General features: G+C 36.9%; 1 long non-coding RNA gene across 1 annotated transcript; it reads left to right on the plus strand.

Moving 5' to 3' along the window:
• The first annotated feature begins 2271 nt into the window (after window positions 1-2271).
• Window positions 2272-7316, plus strand: LOC140021325 (uncharacterized). Its single transcript, XR_011825134.1, has 2 exons — window positions 2272-2842; window positions 6944-7316. It is a non-coding gene; the product is annotated as an uncharacterized lncRNA (long non-coding RNA).
• Window positions 7317-18855: the final 11539 nt, after the last annotated feature.

The following is an 18855-nucleotide window of genomic DNA, read 5'->3' on the forward strand; positions in this document are numbered from 1 at the left end:
TTCTTTACTGCAAGTTTGATCAGGTTGCTCCACTATAAGAATTCCCGGATGCCAACCTATTTCACCTTGAGCATATATAAAGGGGTACTACAATGCATCATAGCATCCATAGTACTGCTTAACCATTTTCTTATTGCCTACTTTTGTGTAGCTAGATTTCAATATTTCTTGAAGTCTAAGTGTTGTTCTGATCACTTTCAAGCCAAATGCCTACAACTTGAGATGTTGTAGGTGTATTGTAGACACACTAGTCCAATCTCGAATCAGACTTTAGAATTATTTTGTATTTACCTTGTCCTCAATTTCTGTTAAGCTCCAAATAAAAACAAAATATAGATTTTTATCAAGAATTGACTTGAGTTGCTATACAATAGACTCCCTGAATTTGCTTGAAATAACCATTCTATTTGCTAATTCATGTTTTGTATCATAAAATACAGCCACAAGTTCGATGCTTTTTCATCATCAGAAGGAAATAATGGGTCAATAAAATGGTATATCTGTCCTTGGATGCTAAAAGTATAGATACCACCATTCCTCTTGGTGAGATCTTTATCATAATGGACTCCCAAAGATGTAAAAGCAAACATGTTATTATAACTCCTAATACATTGTCTAAATTCTTTTGATTCAGGAGTGTTTGCTCTATAAAGCTACACTAATTTATCAAGAATTTTGGTTTCAACCAATCGAATCTCTCTAGAAGGACAACAGAATCGAGGTGACTCCATGTAAAATCATTTAGCATGGCAGTGAATACAATTTGGAATAGATGGCAATATACTTGGCTCTAATTGTATTTGTTCTATGATCAATATATTTGTTCTACGTCAGTGATTACCTAAAAGTAGACAGTGTCACTGGTGTTTGGTTATGTCGAAAGTAAGAGCAGCTTTAATGCTCAGAAGTGTAAGTATCTTTGACACTATAAATAGGATATAGAATATGGAATGAAAGCTGAATATTTGATAAGATACTTGCTCGCATATTTGAAGGTGGTGGTCTATCAAATTCTTGGTTTATGGTGTACGATGAGGCTGAAAATTTAGAGTTTCAAATCAAAAAATAATATTTTATGGGAGACTAAATTAATTGAGAAATCTAGTATGTTTGCTTTGATTTCATATTGACAATGAATGGTTTAAAGAGCAATATTATTGCTACCTGAATACGGAAGAAGAAGAAATTGTTGTACATTGACATCTAATGAGGTCAGGCAAAACAGACTTTGTAAGACAAGATCATTATTTCTATGTAGACACATTATATGGATAAAAAATTAACAAAATGATTATGTCTACTGTAGATCATGACAAAAGAGACACAGAGGTAACAGTGTATAAGAAGAAGAATATTACACGAATCAATGTCAGAAATAGATGATGTTGGGGGAACATCCATCCTATCTGAAAGTGAAAACACAAGCAAATCGAAACGAAAACAGCTAGCTGCAGATTTTGGTAGTATATTATCATGAACAGGAACATCAAAAAGGCTGTGCTCAGTGTAGACACCAAATTTTTAAATAATTTTTATTCTATTTTTATTTTTGTTTTTAGTAATAATTCTTATCTATTTTTACCTGTTAATTTCATGATTTTGGTTTTAGACTTTTTTTTTTTAGCATTTGTATAGCATTTTAGATTTTTATTATTATCTATTATTTTATTTTATTTTAGTTTTTATTTTTATTTTGTATTCGTTTTTGCCCTTTTAGCTGTTTATTTTTATTGTTAAGACTTTTAGCATAAAATTTGTCAAAAGAGAAAATTATTCATAAAAAAATATGTTTTATTTCTTTTTACTGTTTATTAATTAAAAAAAAAAGAGAGAGAGAAAAATCATTAATCAAGCACAGGAAAAATCTTAGCCTTTTGTTTTATCTTTTGTTCCTAGTTTTTGTTCATTTCATTCAAGTTTTATGTAATTTGTTATTTTTAATTATTGTTGTTTAATTAAATGATTCATTGAAAAAAAAAAGGAAGAAAATGAATGATGGAAAAAAATAAATAAAAAAAAAAGAAAAAGATAGCTTATGCGGTTTCTTGCCTTTCTTCTATTTTCATTACTGTATTTTTCTGGCTCCGTTAGATGAGATAAGTACAGGCCATCGGGATCCATCTAAGTGCTCCCATTCAAAGCCATAATCAATGGCTAACAATAAGGGAGGGAGCTGAGGTTGTTTAGAGCCATTGAGATGAGGTTTAAGGGGTTTGGATGGGATATAAAAGCAAGGCTAAGGGTTCAAAAATTTGGAGGAGGGGACGGCTGAAGAAACCAGAGAGAGGAGTGACGGCTAGGGTTGAGAAGGAGTCTAAAGGAGAGCTGGAAGTGGCGGCTGAGAAACGGAGCTAAGGAAAGAAACAAAGGAAAAGAGCACCGCGAGGGAGAAAAAGGAAGCCGAGGAAGGATCTGGGGGGCTGAGGAATATTGACAACTGAGTAGGGAGAGAGAGGGAAGAGAAAAAAGGGAGTTCGGCTGATGAAAAAGCTTGAGGCATAACAAGAGAGGCGGGCTGAGTAGAGAAAGCTTGGCGAGGGAAAAAGGAAGGAAAGGGAACAAAAGGAGCTACGGTCAAACTAGAAGAGTGACGGGCTGGAGAAACTGGGGAGAGATCGGAGAGAGGTTACGGGCAAGGAGGAAAAAGCAGAGAAAAAGAAAAGAACGAGGAAGCTTGAGCACAGGCAAGGGCTGAGGAAAAACGTTTCTAACAATGCCAAATCCAAGCTCGAACTGACGAACCCATCAACTCTTAAACCCCTGCTGTCATTCGAAGCCTACTTTCAGCCTTTGATCGGGCAAAGCTCACGGTTTCTACGCATCCCGGGTTAAAGTCTTCAAGGTAGCCTTTTTCTTTCCATTTTCCTTGTTTAAACATACTCAGATTGATGTTGGTATGCTGCAGTATGTAATTTTTTCTGGTTTCATTTTTTTCTTGCTTCGGTTCTCCTGGTTTCCCACAAGTTGTTGGTTCAGATCTTCACCCCATACCGTTGCATCTGGGTCATGTGCTGTTGTGGGTCATGAGTTGTCTTTGTATAGAGATTATCCCATATTTCGTTTAGTTGGCAACGAACCCATAGCATCTGTAATAGATTTCATAAATGAATATGGGTTAGCAAACTTTTACCCCAACTCAGATTTCACTTTCTGTTGTATTGCATCTTGATGATGGTTTTAGGGAGTTTAACGAGAATTTGAGACTGTTTTTCTTGTTTAAAATTGTCGATTGAGGTTGCTGAGGCCAAAGCATCAGACTTTGTCGAAAGCTTCTGCCAAGAGGATTGCGTTCCTGTCTTTTACTTGTTTGGATATTGATTTTCTGTATTTTGTTGTTCCGAATCTAAGCTTGATGATTGGTTGAAGTAGTGGCTGTGCTTGGATGGAAATTTACATAGGACAAACACAGCAATGGTAGAGAATCGTGGCTGAAAAAAAATTGCAGAATGTTGTTCTTTGATGTTTGCGTGATTTTTTCATCTAATTTTTTGTGCTTAAACATAAGGATTTTGTGAGGACTCGAAAATCTATTATTTTTAAAAACCCTAATTTTGGCTAAATTAATTATTTATTTGGATTTTTGCCACGAATAATATTTTCTAACCTTATTAGACCTAAGTGCAGGGTTTTATAGTTTCGTTATATTTTTGAAGTGTCTCGTTTCAAAAAATTATTTTCTTATAAGCTTGTTTAGTGAAAAGTGAAAACGTGTCTAAACACTTTAGCCAATTGGGAGTACAATAAGCTCAAAAATTTGAGACATATACAATGGTCCTAAAATAGGCAATTTTAGGTTTAAAAACTCAAGTGATAGTTGGTAGTACGATTGTTATAAGAATTTCTCGAAAGTTTCATTTTATCGCGCCTAAATTGGAAATACGTGTTTTCACGTGCGCACTTAATTGAGAGACCTTGGACCATTATTTTGGGACAATTAAGAATGAATAATATTTATATGAATGTAAGTGCCCTAGAGGTTTAGTGCACTAGTGCAACAAACTTAAGAGAAATCGAACACAAAACGCGCGCGTAGGCGCACTAGTTGCAATTGATTTTTACGTACTTAAAATATTAGACGGCAAGCTTCATTTGTACGCAAAGGAATCAGACCAACATTTCATTTCTTCTAGCTGCCATGGACGGATAGCAGACAGCCAAGGGACAACCGAAAGCTCTTCAACATTTCCTCTACAAAAACCATTCAAATCACCACCAAATCTTCTCAAAATTTAGCACCACTTAGCCTAAGCCTTGGAGTTCACATCTAGCTAAAAAGGGGAGGATTTTCATGGCTCACTTAGGAGCAAGGAAGGACCGAATCTCTGACTTAGACATCAACTAAGAGTAAGTCTTAATCTAGCCTTCTAACTTTGATTTTTGGAAGTTCTAGTATATCTTTTAGCTCTTGATTTCTTATGGGTTGTTGTGGATGTTGGAAAATTGGAAAAGTGGGCTCTATGAATTCCCACTCTTGGGTTGCTGCTGATTTTGTTCTTGATGATGTTTATAATGTGGAATTAGTGTTTAAATCAGTGGTTTGTTGATGGAAAATTGATAGAAACTCACGTTAGGCGCAAAGGCCAAATCTGACCATTTTGCCCCTGCTCTGTTCAGCCACTTTAATGCAGAAATTAGGAGATTTAATAGCTTGATTGTGTTTTTTACATGTTGTAGTAGTTGTGTAAAAATTGTCGTTGAAAAATGTTGAGTTTTGGTTGATCAAAAGAATTTATTTCCCAAAGCTAGTAATCTGGAAAACGGTTTCCGTCGTAACCAGACCAGTGTTCGTATTTCGTCCATAACTCCGTACTCCGACGTCGAAATCAAGTGCCGTTAGCGGAATTTGAAACTATACGTTCCCATATTTCCAGAGGTATATAATGCACATTCTGGTTCCATGTGTGTGAACCGCACCACTCTTCTGAATTCAGCTGCCCTGTTTCTCCGTTCTGCCGAAATGATTTGATGATGCTGTAACTTTAGGCTTAATTTCGAGCCAGTTGCATGCTGAAACTTAAAATGATTTATTCTGTGAAATTTTATCCCTATGAATGTATTTTCCAACACTATCAACCATTCCCAATTCCGAGCTAAATTGAGTGATTTATGATCAAAATACGACGACTGCCTCGTTTTTGAAAACTCTTAGATTTGGACAGATTAGATGTGAGACTTGTTGTGGTTTTACTAAATGAATTTCTTGGTGCTAAACACCTACTAAAAGTACCATGTATGTTACTTAGACCTTTCTTGCACAAATGAACCATGTTTGGAGGTTTTTCCTTAGCCGAATGTTTGGAAACAGAGAGAAAGAGAGCTAAAGGCAGTTTGGCCTTAGTAATTTCAAACTTTGGTTGATTGGTTAACCATCTTCCCGAAGTTATTTTTCCACGAAATTTGATAGAGAGATACCCTTCATATAGGAGTATTATACTACAAAATTTGGTATCAATCCAAGTCCGTTCCGACACTTAACTAAAGGTCCAAAGTCGGAACCAAATCTGGAAATTTGTTAACAGTCTTGAAATTTACCCAACTTTGAGCTACCATATCTTGGTACTCGAAACTCCAATTCTCGATCCGCTTGTTCTGTCCTAAACCTTGCTTGCACCTATAATTGAGCTATAAATTTCAAGGGCTGGTTTACAACGAGTAAATTCTGCCGAATTTTCAAAGTTAGCGAAAAATCAACCCCGGCTCAATCCTGGGTGATTTGGAACAGTACCTTCAAGCTCATTTTTGAGCACTTTCCACTTCGATTCATGGAAAAGTGTCTTCTAGGAACTTGTAGTACTTTTTAAGAGGTTTCCAACGGTATAAAGTTTTCCAATTCTCGACTTATGCCGAGTGAGTTACGATTTTTCAAAGATTCATAACAAAACTGAAATTTTCCAACTTTCAAGGAAATAAGTTTTTCAAGAACTCTTTATTCTTTTGATATTATCTAAACGTTTTATCCCCGATTTCCTAGATAAAGACTTAAATACTTTTGAAAGTTATCAAACCCCTCTCAAACCTCGATTTACGAGTAATTGAGGTTCATTTTCACGGAATCCCCTAGATTAATACTAGTGAACGAATTATTCCTCGATATTTGGGATTTGGATGATAATTCACTATTATTTCCTCAGGCGCACACGAGAACCTTCAAGAGGATCCCACGGTGGACGCTTGAACTTTCCTTGACCTTACTTACACCTAATACTTGGTGAGTGTCAGGTGTATGTAAACTTGTTACATGTTTAATTGTTATTAATGATTAGAAATCTTGAAAGTGGAGTCGAGTGTGTACTTTACCACACTCGTTCTCATTAGAAATGAAATATTAATGGTTGAAATGTATTGAATGAATGATTGAAATGCATTGAATGAATGATTGACATGCATTGAATGAATGATTGACATGTATTGAATGAATGAATGAAATGTAATGGTATGCTATAGTTGCCTACGTCGTTGGAGTGAATCTCCTCGACACACAAGTGCACATGGGGACGCCCAAATCTCATTGACCGACCTTGGACTTGAGCCGGCATGGGCTCGGTCGGGAACCTTGGCGAGCCATGAGATATATAAGCTTGACCTAGTGAGAGGTCTTGCTTGGCATACTCGAGTAGTATCGCCACAAACAAATGACAGGCGGGCCCGATATAGGGGTATGTAAGGTGAAAGGGGATAGGTTAAGTGGAGTTCTACGGACTAAACCTACCCGATTGACGGAGTGTCAATTCGTGGAGGTTATTGAATGTGCAAGTGGAATATAGCTCCTGAGGGCTCCAGTATCCTTGAATTGTTTCTGGTTATATTTCCAGTAAATTGTTAATTAATAAAATATGATTTCTTGACTTGTAAATTGAGATTGTTATTTGAGTAATGTGCTTGTATGTGTGTTCTTGGCCTCACGAGCGTTTTGCTCACCCTGTAGATTTGTTTTCCTTAACAGGATTGAACTTGGCAAGGTATCGAAGAAACCTTCCTGATACGCTTTTGTTTAGGGTTTCTATTACTTTTGGCTATGTCTTGGCTTTTGGGTTGTATTTTTGAAATCCGAATGTAACTTTTGGAGCATGATGTATATTTGGGATTTATGATGGTTGTTGAACACCCGATGTGCGGGTTGGATAATGGATGACTTTTATTAAACTTGAACGCTTCCGCATTTATTGTATCTAGGTTATTGATCGTACTGTATGGTCCGATAATAAGTCTGAATGGAATTGCTTGAGTCCTGGCGAGAGTTAGGCAGGCGTTCCGCGGATACCCTTTGGTTCGCCTTAGGGAGAAGTGGGGGCGTCACAGATTTTGTGGCTAGAAAATGGAAAAGTTTTGGTAATCTAGTTACTTCAGTCCAAGCTTTTGATTGGTTAAGTTGTTAGCTGTGTTCGGATGAGAAAAGATTGCATCAGATAACCCAAAAGCTATAATGAAAAAGTTCAGTTGCATTGCCGAGAGTCCTTGGAAGCATTTGCATGCAAAACTTTAAAAAATTGCATTTTGTCCTCTCAAGTCCCCCATGATGTTACTATGGCCCGAAGAATTGGGAAGACTGATCAATTTGGTCCCATTAAATTGTTGATTTTAATTGGTATGCTTTAATGTGGTTTTTGGACGGGTTATTCATGAATCTTAGAATGAAATCTTGAGGTTTAATAGTGTTTGAGGGATTTATGATTTGAGTTTTTAGTGATATTTTTAAGTATTTTGTTGTTTAATCGTAACAAGTGATTTCTTTGATTTTTGTTTGTGAAATTTTTAGCATTTTTTATTTTGGTAAATTCCATCATGAGTCATTAATTCTAGTACTAATCCTAGAAATTTTTTAATTATTTCAATTAGACTCTTGTTCGCTTTAATTTCTTTAATATAGACGATTTATTTTAAGTAATTCCATTTTTGGGTTCAAATTTTCATTTTTGTGTTTAATTTTTATTTGGTGTTTAGTTGTTATTTGGGTGTTTAATTTTTATTTCATTAATTATTAATTAAAGTGATGCCTTGACCCTTTTATTATTTTGGAGGGTAAATAAGTAAATTCGTGTCATTAGAGCTCCAACTCAAGGGAGGTACACTCTATCCCTTATTTTTACTTTATTTGACCCTATGTGCATTATGTGACTCTTATGTGTTTAATTGTATGTCTTTATTGAATGTTTTATTTGCTTTATTTGTTGAAATTTTGAATACTTATTTTATTTTCAATTTCAATTATTTGAAGAGGCACTTGAATGCCAAATTTGTAATAGTTAGGTATTTATTTTAATCGTTTATTTCATTTCCCCCTTTTAGATTGTAGTAGGGCCCCCCTCAAATGTAATAGTTAGGGCTTTATTTGTTTTACTTGCCTTATGTGTGTTTTGCATGTCTATGTGCTATGTGTTACCGCTTTCTTAGGGTCTTGCATCTAGATATCATGCTCGTGTGTTATGTGCTATATATGATTTATGTGTTTATATGCTTTTATTAGGTCTTACATGATTTATTTGGTTGTAATAAATGCATGTCGTCACCACACTAGTCCAACGCTAATTGTGGCCGCCGTTCCTGAATCCGCACTAGTCCAATGCTAGTTGTGGCTCTTTGTTCGATTTCTCATTAGTCCAACGCTAGTGAGAAAGTAGAAATATGGGCTAGTCCAACGCTAGACCCTTAGGAGCCCCTTCGCGCGATAGATCATGATTGTGTGATAAAATCATTTAATCTCATGCATATTTTACTTTCTAGGGTCTTTTATCATTTTGTATGATATACCCCTTATACATATAGCCCTTATCCCTAATTTTCCTATATATATCCCCCCTATGTATGATACATAACATTAGAATTGCATTTCATTCTAGAAATAGGATTAGGGTAGTGCATTTGCTTCATTAGATTAGGGAAAACCCCTTGGATATGGGATATGGACGAGTTTGGCTTTTCTAGCCTTAGCACGCTCGTATTCCCTCTATTAAAAGGGAAAATTGAGTCACGAACATTAGTCCCCCGTACCCGACATGATGCATTCCCTTAGGTCACGTATATTTGTATTTATATAATTATCTTGTTCTTTTTCCTTTTTTAGAGTCTCATATTTTTGCATTATTCGTGACATCTTCGAAGAATCTTTATTGGGCGTCACAATTAATGTAATTGGTACCAATTAACTTCGAAGGGATATTTTGACCCCCCGATGCCCTCCTAGGTTTAGCGTTTGCATTCATATAGTACATCCAAATATGATAAATTCTTTGGTTAAAACAAGAAAACCTTTTGACTAAATCACGCAACTAGCCTTGGCTAGGTCGAAGGGGTGCCTCAGATTTCTATCCTTGCCTTCCCCTTCGTCAAATGTGACTCCCGTACACTTTCTCTGATTTTCGTAGACTTAGGAGTCGTTTGAAAAAGGGTTTTCCATAATTTTATCTAAAAAATCATTTTAGGTGACTTGGTACATCTTAACTCTATACCAAGTGGCGACTCCGATTTTTATTTCAAAAACCCTTTTCGAACTATAATTTGGGCCCAAATCGTCACATTACAAGTCCCATTTAGGCCCTTTTCCTTTATTCATTTTCTAAAAAAACAAAACTCATTTTTTCCAAAAAAATCAAAAAGTCCATTTTTCTAAACTCATTATTTTTCTTATTAAAAAATGGGGCGCGACACTCAGTCATTGGAACAACAGGAATCACAAATGAAATTTGTGCCTCAGTACTTTGCTGCTCAGTAGGCAAGAGGGCTGCCTTTTTATGCTAAACTATTTTCCTAATATATCTTTCAAGGTTGTGACGGTTTCTTCTAAACAATATTCATCTTCTTATGAAAATTTATGTTTCTGACCCATATGTGATAGCAGCTAAAATGAAGAGAATTATGTTAACTATGGTGTGCAACAATAACAATGACAAGCCATTCAAAGGTTGAATTAGTTAGAAGGAGTATATATAAGAGAGATAAGAATCCTCAATAGTGTTAATAAAATAGAGCAGTAAATATGACTTGTAAGAGAAAAACAAAGAAAACAGAATACACTGAGTAGAGAAAAAGGAATTAGCTGAACAAAAGATTGCTTTACCTAAATAATGAGAGTCGAGTAAGACAATCAAGCTAGGGTTTATTAAATGAACTAGCAAGGTAATGAAAAACTAAATATAGTGAGCAAAAGCAAAATATAGTATAAGATAAAGAGGGAAAAAATGTTAAATGGCTAAAGCAATAGCTTGGTTGTTCATACATGAAGAAGGATAAATTAAGTGTAGAACAATGCAAAAACCCAATCTAAGAAGAAAAAGACACGTGAATAGAAAAAATCAGAAGATTCCTTAAATTTTGCTATTAATTAATGAAGTTAGCCAACATAACAAAATTTTTTTTTTTTTTAGGTTACCAGCTTTGGTTAAAGAATTTGATTATATACAACTTACAAAATTTTCCAAGATAAGACTCCTAGCTACAAAGAACTTTTAATATTTATCTCTAATTAAGAAAAAACCCTAGTGATTAATCACGTAACATAAACACTCTGGCGACATATTGGACAGGTTGCATTAGTCTTTAACCATTTATAAATGCAAACTGCATGAAATCCGTGCTTGCACCTTGGACGAACCCTCCACAAGTATGGCAAATCATCTCTGCAACCAGACAAACAGATTCTGCATTGATCATCATCAGATCCCTGGAAACTATTATCTCCTGATTCGGAAACATCCCTTTTCTTCTTGTTTATTTTTCCTTGTTCTTTTCCTCCAAAGATGCTATCTTGAGCGCCATCGGCTGCGACTTGGGTTGAGGCCCGGCAGAAGCATAGGCAAATCATCATTAGAATCTATATATACCATACTGGGGAAAGCTTTCGCCAGAACAAATCGAGGGATTGAATTTTTTACGGTTCATTGAAATGTAATGGACTCTAAGGAAGAGAGAGATCGAAGGCAAATCTGCCGATCAGCTTCTCAGAAGGAGAGATTGCACGCAAAGAGAACGAATTACCCATGTTTCTTTCATCTTTTTCTGTTAAGCAGACATAACAAAATATTTAGATTCAATGGAAATCGAAAAGCTACAACAAACAAAAATAACTTTCTATATTAAGCAATAAATAAAAAATAACCATGACAAAACAATAGATATTCTAACGTAATTAATAGTGAAGAGAAAATGATAACAACATTACTTCGAACATAAGAGCAGAAAGTAGATAAATGTAGATACTTTAAAAGCAAACGATCAACACAAGGAACAAGGGCAATAAATACAGCTTCGTTGACTACAAAGCTGAAGTGAAGCAACGCTGAGGAATCTACTAAGAAAAGAAGACTAAACATGAACACCAGCACATGAAAAACAATTATCACATGAAAAACAATTATAACTTCATGTGATCAAAGATAAAAGAAAATATGAGAATAAGAGCAATTAAAGGAAAGCAAGCAAATGGCTTACCCAAGCAAATGCAAAGTAGAGAAACTAAAATAAAGAGCAGGAAAGATGGTACAAAATAGATGCGGCAGACAATAGAGAAATAGATATAAAAAGCTAATGACCCAAAGCCAATATAATAATTGCAACTTCACTACTAACGAAAGCTCCAACAAAAATCTAACGCCACGAGAAGCTTGACCAAGCCACTATAATAAAATAATCAATGGACATAATACAAGAAGTGTATAAACCAAGCATTAAATGTAGATTTGATAGCTAATATGTGACAAGTTTACCTCCCCTTAGGGTGTACCCTAAGATTTAACAGGCCGCCTACCTAACACTAGCCAGGACTCACTCAAAATCTTCCAATCAATAGCATTAAATCCAAAGTAAGCATTAAAAGACCACAATTAAACACTACAAACCATCCAACATTCCAAATCATCCATACTTATATGTACAACCAAACGGATCAAAATATAAGTTGTTCAATCAATTCAGTAAGTATAAATAGGATGGCAATTCATTTAAAACAAAGATTTCAACTCTCAAGCTCACTATTCCCCAATTCCACGTTTCCAACCTCTATTATGGAAAACAAACTAAAGGCATGAGCTTACTCCCGGTGAGGTTTTAGGAAAACAAGTAACCTTAAACACACAATTTCACATTTTCAGTAATATAATGGGAATAACAAACCAATTAATAATAGGATAATTCGTGAAACAATTCTTAACAAATAACACAATCAATATCAAAGGATACGGTACTAATACGGACTCTAGAGGTGGCTCCCGTCCGTTTCCAAACGTAGCACTTAGCTCCGTTCAATAATTCATTGCACAACTTCCTGCAATCACTTCACACTCCACCAATCTCCTCCTTATATCCTCCAAAACAGTAAACAATCCCTTTCAATTATTAATCACTTTGTCACTTCCACATGCGCCTTATTAAGGGGGTAATACTCGAGCATACCAAACATTTCAGTACCCAATGTCTTCTAGCCTACTCGACCAACCCTGTTACCGGTTCGAATAGACTATCCAACAGTGGGGTTTGGGGCCCAGTTCAAATGATGTGATAAAGTACATACTCGGCTTACATTCATGCACAATTTCAGTAACAATTAGGCATTTATTATTTTCAAAATTCACTTAGGTTGAGTGCAATAAAGTATGCGCTCACCTTTCAGTAAATAGTAGCAATTGTCAATTTTCACTCAAACAATTCAAACATCAATAATCCAACAAGTATTAGTCAACTAAGCACATAACATTTATCATTGATCATGTATTCAATCATTACAAACAAATATAGGACATTCACCAAGCTTTAAGTAATTGAAGTTCACACCTCGGTGTAGGGTTGTGTTTCTAGCTCAAACTTGGCTTTTGGAATCGATATGAACGCTTATAGTTGTTGTTTATTTCCTTAGTATAAGGTTTAAGAACTAAGTTTTCCCCTTCTCATATCTAATTTCACAAAAGTAGACGCCTATGTCAAAAATTAGGGTTTAGTCAATTATTAACTTTTAAGAACTAGTTCAAGGATCTGAACTCCTAAAATTATAAACCTAGGCCATAATATAGCATTTTGATGTTTAATTAACTAGTTTCATATGAAAACAGTCCTCAACCAAGAAAATTTACTACATTTGTGCCAATTTACTAGTCACGAAATTGCAATGATAGAAAAGTTATGCTAAAAATCAAGTTTTGGTGTCAAGTTTACAAAAATTCAGCACACTGACCCTAATTCTTCCAAACCTCTAATGTAATTCCTGCACACAACTCACAATTCATCATATACAACATAAATCAAGGTACATATAACACAGTTCATAGCAAGAGTCCATCCGAAATTCCAACTGAAAGCCAAGACTAAGGTTGCCAAAGTTTCCAGAAAATGAAACACTTCTTTTTCTTCCAAACACAACACAATTTTCTTGTTTTAAATTAATGGGATTCTGCATGCAAATTGTGATTAAGAGACCATAAGATGTCTTAAGCAGAACATATCAAAATTAAACCAAACGTTTGAAGATAAAGGTGGAGAATTCCAGCTCTCTCTCTCTCCTCGGCTACTTAACAGCTTTCCAGCAACATTTTTTAGTTTCAAAATTCATTCTGACTTTCCAAACTTTCCCACATCATTTCAACATTAAACACCCTAAAACTCCATATGAACATTGTCAAAGTATAAAGCATTAAACCTTAGCAAAAATCCATTCAAAATTCAAGTTAAAAATAGAATATTCATGTCTTTCTTCCAATCGGTTATAAGCTAGAAATGTGACAGCCCCACCTTCTCCTAAGGCGAACCAAAGGGGTTAGCGGACTGCCTACCCAACTCTCGCTAGGACTAATGGCTCAGTTTAGAGCGATCTAATACGTTCCGGAACATACAAACGCGCGTAAACAAGTCAAAATGTCAAGATAAAAAAAATGAAACCGGAGTCGGCCATGAATAGTAACCGACACGTCAAAACCCAACCAAACATCAAGCAAAAATTTACATGTTGAAATTAAGCATATACAATCCCAAGTGGCATACAAAAGTTATTCAAAAGTGGATACATGTACGGTTTGCCAAATCAAAAGAGAAACGGACCCAAAAGTACATTTAGGGTTTCAATCAAGGAGTTATACAAAAGATATGTCCATCTAGCTCAATTCGGCAACCAACTATCAAATCCTGTCCAGAAGTATTTATTTTCCTGTAAGGAAAACAAAAGGGAATAGAGTGAGCTTACGCCCAGTGAGATAATACCACTCAAGCAACCAAGTTCATATAAGCATCAAGTTTTTCATTCCAATACATCAAAAGTAAGCAAAGGCACACATCAATAGTGGTGATAAAAGGATACGGGCGGCTCTCAAGAGCCCTTTTCCTCGTTTGCATTCTTGATCGGATCTCATTGACCCTCCGTCAATGTTTAAGAGTAACCAACCGTAGGCTCCACTTTACTTCCATTCCTTCCACCCAACATACCCCTACCGTGCCCGAACTCCAAACAATAGAAATTTGGTAATACTCGAGTATACCGGAATCAAGAGTCTCACTACTACAAGATTTCATATAACAGTCCCCATGGCTCATCAATTTTCACGACCAAGCCCTCGCCGGCTCGATCCAATCGACTACCAATGGGGTTGAGCTCAGTCGTATCAGTAATGGTCGTTGTATACTCGTCCAAGCGACACCAAATTCATGAACCAATTCAGTATTTCATGTATCATTCAATCATTGCAGTAAAACAGTAGACAGTCATATGATATACCAAATGGGTGAGGGCGATCAAGTACACCCTCACTTAATTAAGTTCAATGAAGCAAATAAGCCTTCAAGGCATCAAGTTCACATATACCAAAGCCACATTGTAAACAACAAGTGAGTGGTACACTCACCAATCAAGCAAATGGTATTTCATGCACTTCCGCCTAAGAGCGTCTTGCACCACCGTCACGGCCTAGAACATTCAAATAAGCATAATAAGGCTCAATTACAAGTCATAACCAATGCCAAATACCACCAAAATAAGGTTCCACTAGAATGTATAAGCACTAGAGTAAACCAGGAAAATCCAGAAATGGCATTAAGTTCTAACCCAAAAAAAATAGTTTTTGACATCCGTTTACGGTTTTGGCACCATTGGCACTACGATTATCGGATGGAGGTGAAAGATACACCGTTTCGAAGCTAAGAGATAGGGATACAATGTTGAAAAAGGCTACTCTACCCAGTTTCGAGTGTAACTGGGTCAAAAATGCAAGATACTAAACCAGGACCGCAAAAATAGGTTCACAAACCACATTCTGGTTCAAATATCATAAGTCAGGCTACCTAAGTCCAAATCAAGTGATTCCAAAGCCATCCTAAAGATAAGATACAAGGATACAATTAATCAGAAGGCACCAACAACCAAATCAGAAGCATTCCCAACCAAATTACCCAATTACAGACGCAATTATCAAATTCGGGTAGAACCAGGGTAGTAGGGGTATTTCAGTCTTTTCTCAAGCTACGTTGCTCCGATTGACCTGCAATTTTGTAGCCATCCCTATAATATCATTCCCTACAACTTTCATGTTTTAACCCAAGGCCAATTCGGCCTCTAACTATAACCTACAGTGCCGGGCAGAATGTAAGAACTTGAAACCCTAACTTTCCAAATTTCTTCCAAAACAGAAATTTCCTGCAATTAACCACTTTTTTCACCTTCTAGCTGCCTTAAATATCATTTCCAATCATCATACATGACCCCATAATAATAATCATATGAAAACAGAAAAATCACCAATAATTATAAAACTTCACCAATTCAACCAAAATCAAGATATAATCCATAAAATTACATCTTAAACTACCACAAATCATGAATGAAACATCATTAGATGGAGGAGAGGGGTCCTTCACTACTCACCTTAGTAATACAAGAGAGAGAGAAACTAATCACCTTATCCTTCCAAACAACTCCACTAAACACCTCACAATCACTAAATGAAGGGGTTTTATGGAACAAATGCAAGATCAAATGGTTGTTTTGTTGAATTTGAGCAAGATAGAAGCAAATATTTGAAGAGTTTTTCCCTTTCTTTTTGCTTGAGGTGGCCGGCCAAGAAGAGGAAGAAAAATGGTGAATTTTTGGTAATTTTTTGATTTATTTGGTCAAATGGTAAAAGGTGAATAGTGGTCATCAAGTACAACCAATCTCTATGTGACACTTGTCACTTTATTAAATGCATAGCTATCACTTTGTTTCCTCTCACACCAATCCAAATAGCAACCTCTAATTATCTCTTAGCACCCAATAATTTAAACCCAGTGTTCCAAACTTAACCTAGTTGGCCGATTTTTTCCGAACTTTTCGCCTTAGTGGGTCCCACGTCCGGTATACGCTCTTAATTTCTTAAAAACTAACCAATACTAGAAAACTCACCTAAAAACTATATTTACTCATAAAAATTATCTGGAAACTTTTTGAATAAAGAAAATGCAGAAAACATGCCATTAAATATAATAAAACCTAGAAAAGGGAAAAATTACGGGTTCTCACACTCTCTCCCCCTTAAAAGAATTTCGCCCGCGAAATTTCTCACCTTAACTCACGAAAAGTTCAGGGTATTTCTTTCGCATTTCTTCTTCCACTTCCCAGGTAGCTTCCTCTACCCCATGGTTTCTCCACAGTATTTTAACCAACGGAATCTGCTTGTTTCTTAGCTCTTTGACTTTTCGGTCAAGCACTTGGACAGGTTTCTCTTCGTAAGCAAGCGATTCGTCTACGTCGATCTCTTCTGGTTGTAAGATATGGGATGAGTCGGGATAGTACTTCTTGAGCATCGAAACGTGGAAAACGTCGTGAATTCTCGAGAGACTTGACGGCAACTCTAGCCTATATGCTACCGCACCTATTCTCTGCAGGATCTTGTAAGGTCCGACGAACCTCGGTTGTAATTTCTTTCCTCTACCCGTCGTGACACTCCATAACGGTGTAACCTTGAGGAAAACACGGTCTCCAACTTCGAACTCCAAGTCTTTTCTTCAATTATCTGCGTAGCTCTTTTGTCGACTTTGAGCTGTTTGGAGTCGTTGCCGTATTAGCTTCACCTTTTCTCGCGCCTCCTCCATCCATGGAATAGTGGTTGGATCTAAGGCCTTTCTCTCACCAATTTCATCCCAGTAGATCGGTGATCGGCATTTTCGTCCATATAGTGCCTCGTATGGAGCCATTTGAATCGACGAATGGTAGTTGTTGTTGTACGCAAACTCTACTAAGGTCATGTGTTGACCCCAGTTGCCTCCAAAATCCAGAATGCAAGTCCGTAGCATATCCTCAAGAGTTTGGATGGTTCGCTCCGATTGTCCATCCGTCTGAGGGTGATAGGTCGTGCTCAAGTTGAGTTTCGTCCCTAGCGTTTCATGAAATTTCTGCCAAAATCTAGATACGAAACGTGGATCTCGATCGGAGACGATACTGACTGGAACGCCGTGTAGCCTTACGATCTCGGCCATGTACAGCTGGGCCAACTTATCCATGGAATACTTCATGTTTACCGGCAGGAAGTGAGCCGATTTGGTTAACCGGTCGACGATTACCCAAACGGCATCGTGTCCTCGTTGCGTTCGTGGTAAACCTGAAACAAAGTCCATTGTGATGTTCTCCCACTTCCATTCGGGTATCTCAAGGGGTTGTAACAAGCCCGATGGTTTTTGATGTTCCGCCTTAACCTGTTGGCAAACGAGACATTTTTGCACGTACAGAGCGATTTCCTTCTTCATATTATCCCACCAATAGGTTCATTTCAGGCCCTGATACATCTTACTACTACCCTGATGGATTGTATACTTGGACCGATGAGCTTCCGCTAAAATTTCCGTTTTCAACGACTCATCTTTCGGCACCACTATTCGGTTCCGGTATTTTAAAATACCCTCAGGACTGAAATTGAAATCAGTCGTTTCTCCTTTTTTCACTTTCTCTCCCCACTTCCGTACCATAGCATCCTCTTTTTGCGCTTCTTTTATCCGCTCCAAAAGGGTGGAGGTTACCTTAATGTTACCAAAAATCACTTTATGACTCCCAAGGTAGGGTTTCCACTCGCAAACTGACTCGAGCAAATTCCACTCTTTAATCATTAACCCTGCTACTTGCGCCTTTCCTGGATGGTAGTTGATGGTACAGTCGTAATCCTCCAAAAATTCCATCCACCGTCGCTGCCTCATGTTTAATTCCTTCTGTGAAAAGAGGTACCTAAGACTCTTATGGTCCGAGTACACTTCAAAGGTCACCCCATATAGGTAGTGTCTCCACTTTTTCAGTGCGAAAACAACGGCGGCTAGCTCCAGATCGTGGGTCAGGTAATTTTGCTCATGAAGTTTCAACTTTCTAGAGGCAAAAGAGATCACATTACGGTTCTACATTAATACACAACCCAGGCCTTCTCGTGACGCGTCAGTATACACAGCAAATCTGTCCACTCCGTTTGGTAAGACTAGCACTGGAGCCATGGTCAATCTTTTCTTTAATTCTTGAAAACTCGTCTCACATCGGGCATTCCATAAGAACCGACCATGTTTCTTTGTCAGGTCAGTTAAAGGACCTGCTAATTTAGAGAAGTCTTTAATGAAACGTCGGTAATACCCAACTAGCCTTAGAAAACTGCGGATCTCTGTGGGGTTTTCTGGCCTCTTCCAATTAGTCACAGCCTCTACTTTCGCCGGGTCAACTGAAATACCCTCTTGAGAAATTACGTGTCCCAGAAAAGAAATTTTCTCCAGCCAAAATTCGCACTTGCTGAACTTGGCGTACAGTTGATGGTCTCTTAGGGTTTGTAAGACAATCCTCAAGTGCTGCTCATGCTCTTCACGTGTCTTGGAATAGACCAGAATATCGTCGATGAAGACTACGACAAATCGATCCAGGTAGGGCTTAAAAACCCTATGCAT

Source organism: Coffea arabica, chromosome 1e (genome assembly GCF_036785885.1).
Source record: "Coffea arabica cultivar ET-39 chromosome 1e, Coffea Arabica ET-39 HiFi, whole genome shotgun sequence".
NCBI classification, from domain to species: domain Eukaryota; kingdom Viridiplantae; phylum Streptophyta; class Magnoliopsida; order Gentianales; family Rubiaceae; genus Coffea; species Coffea arabica.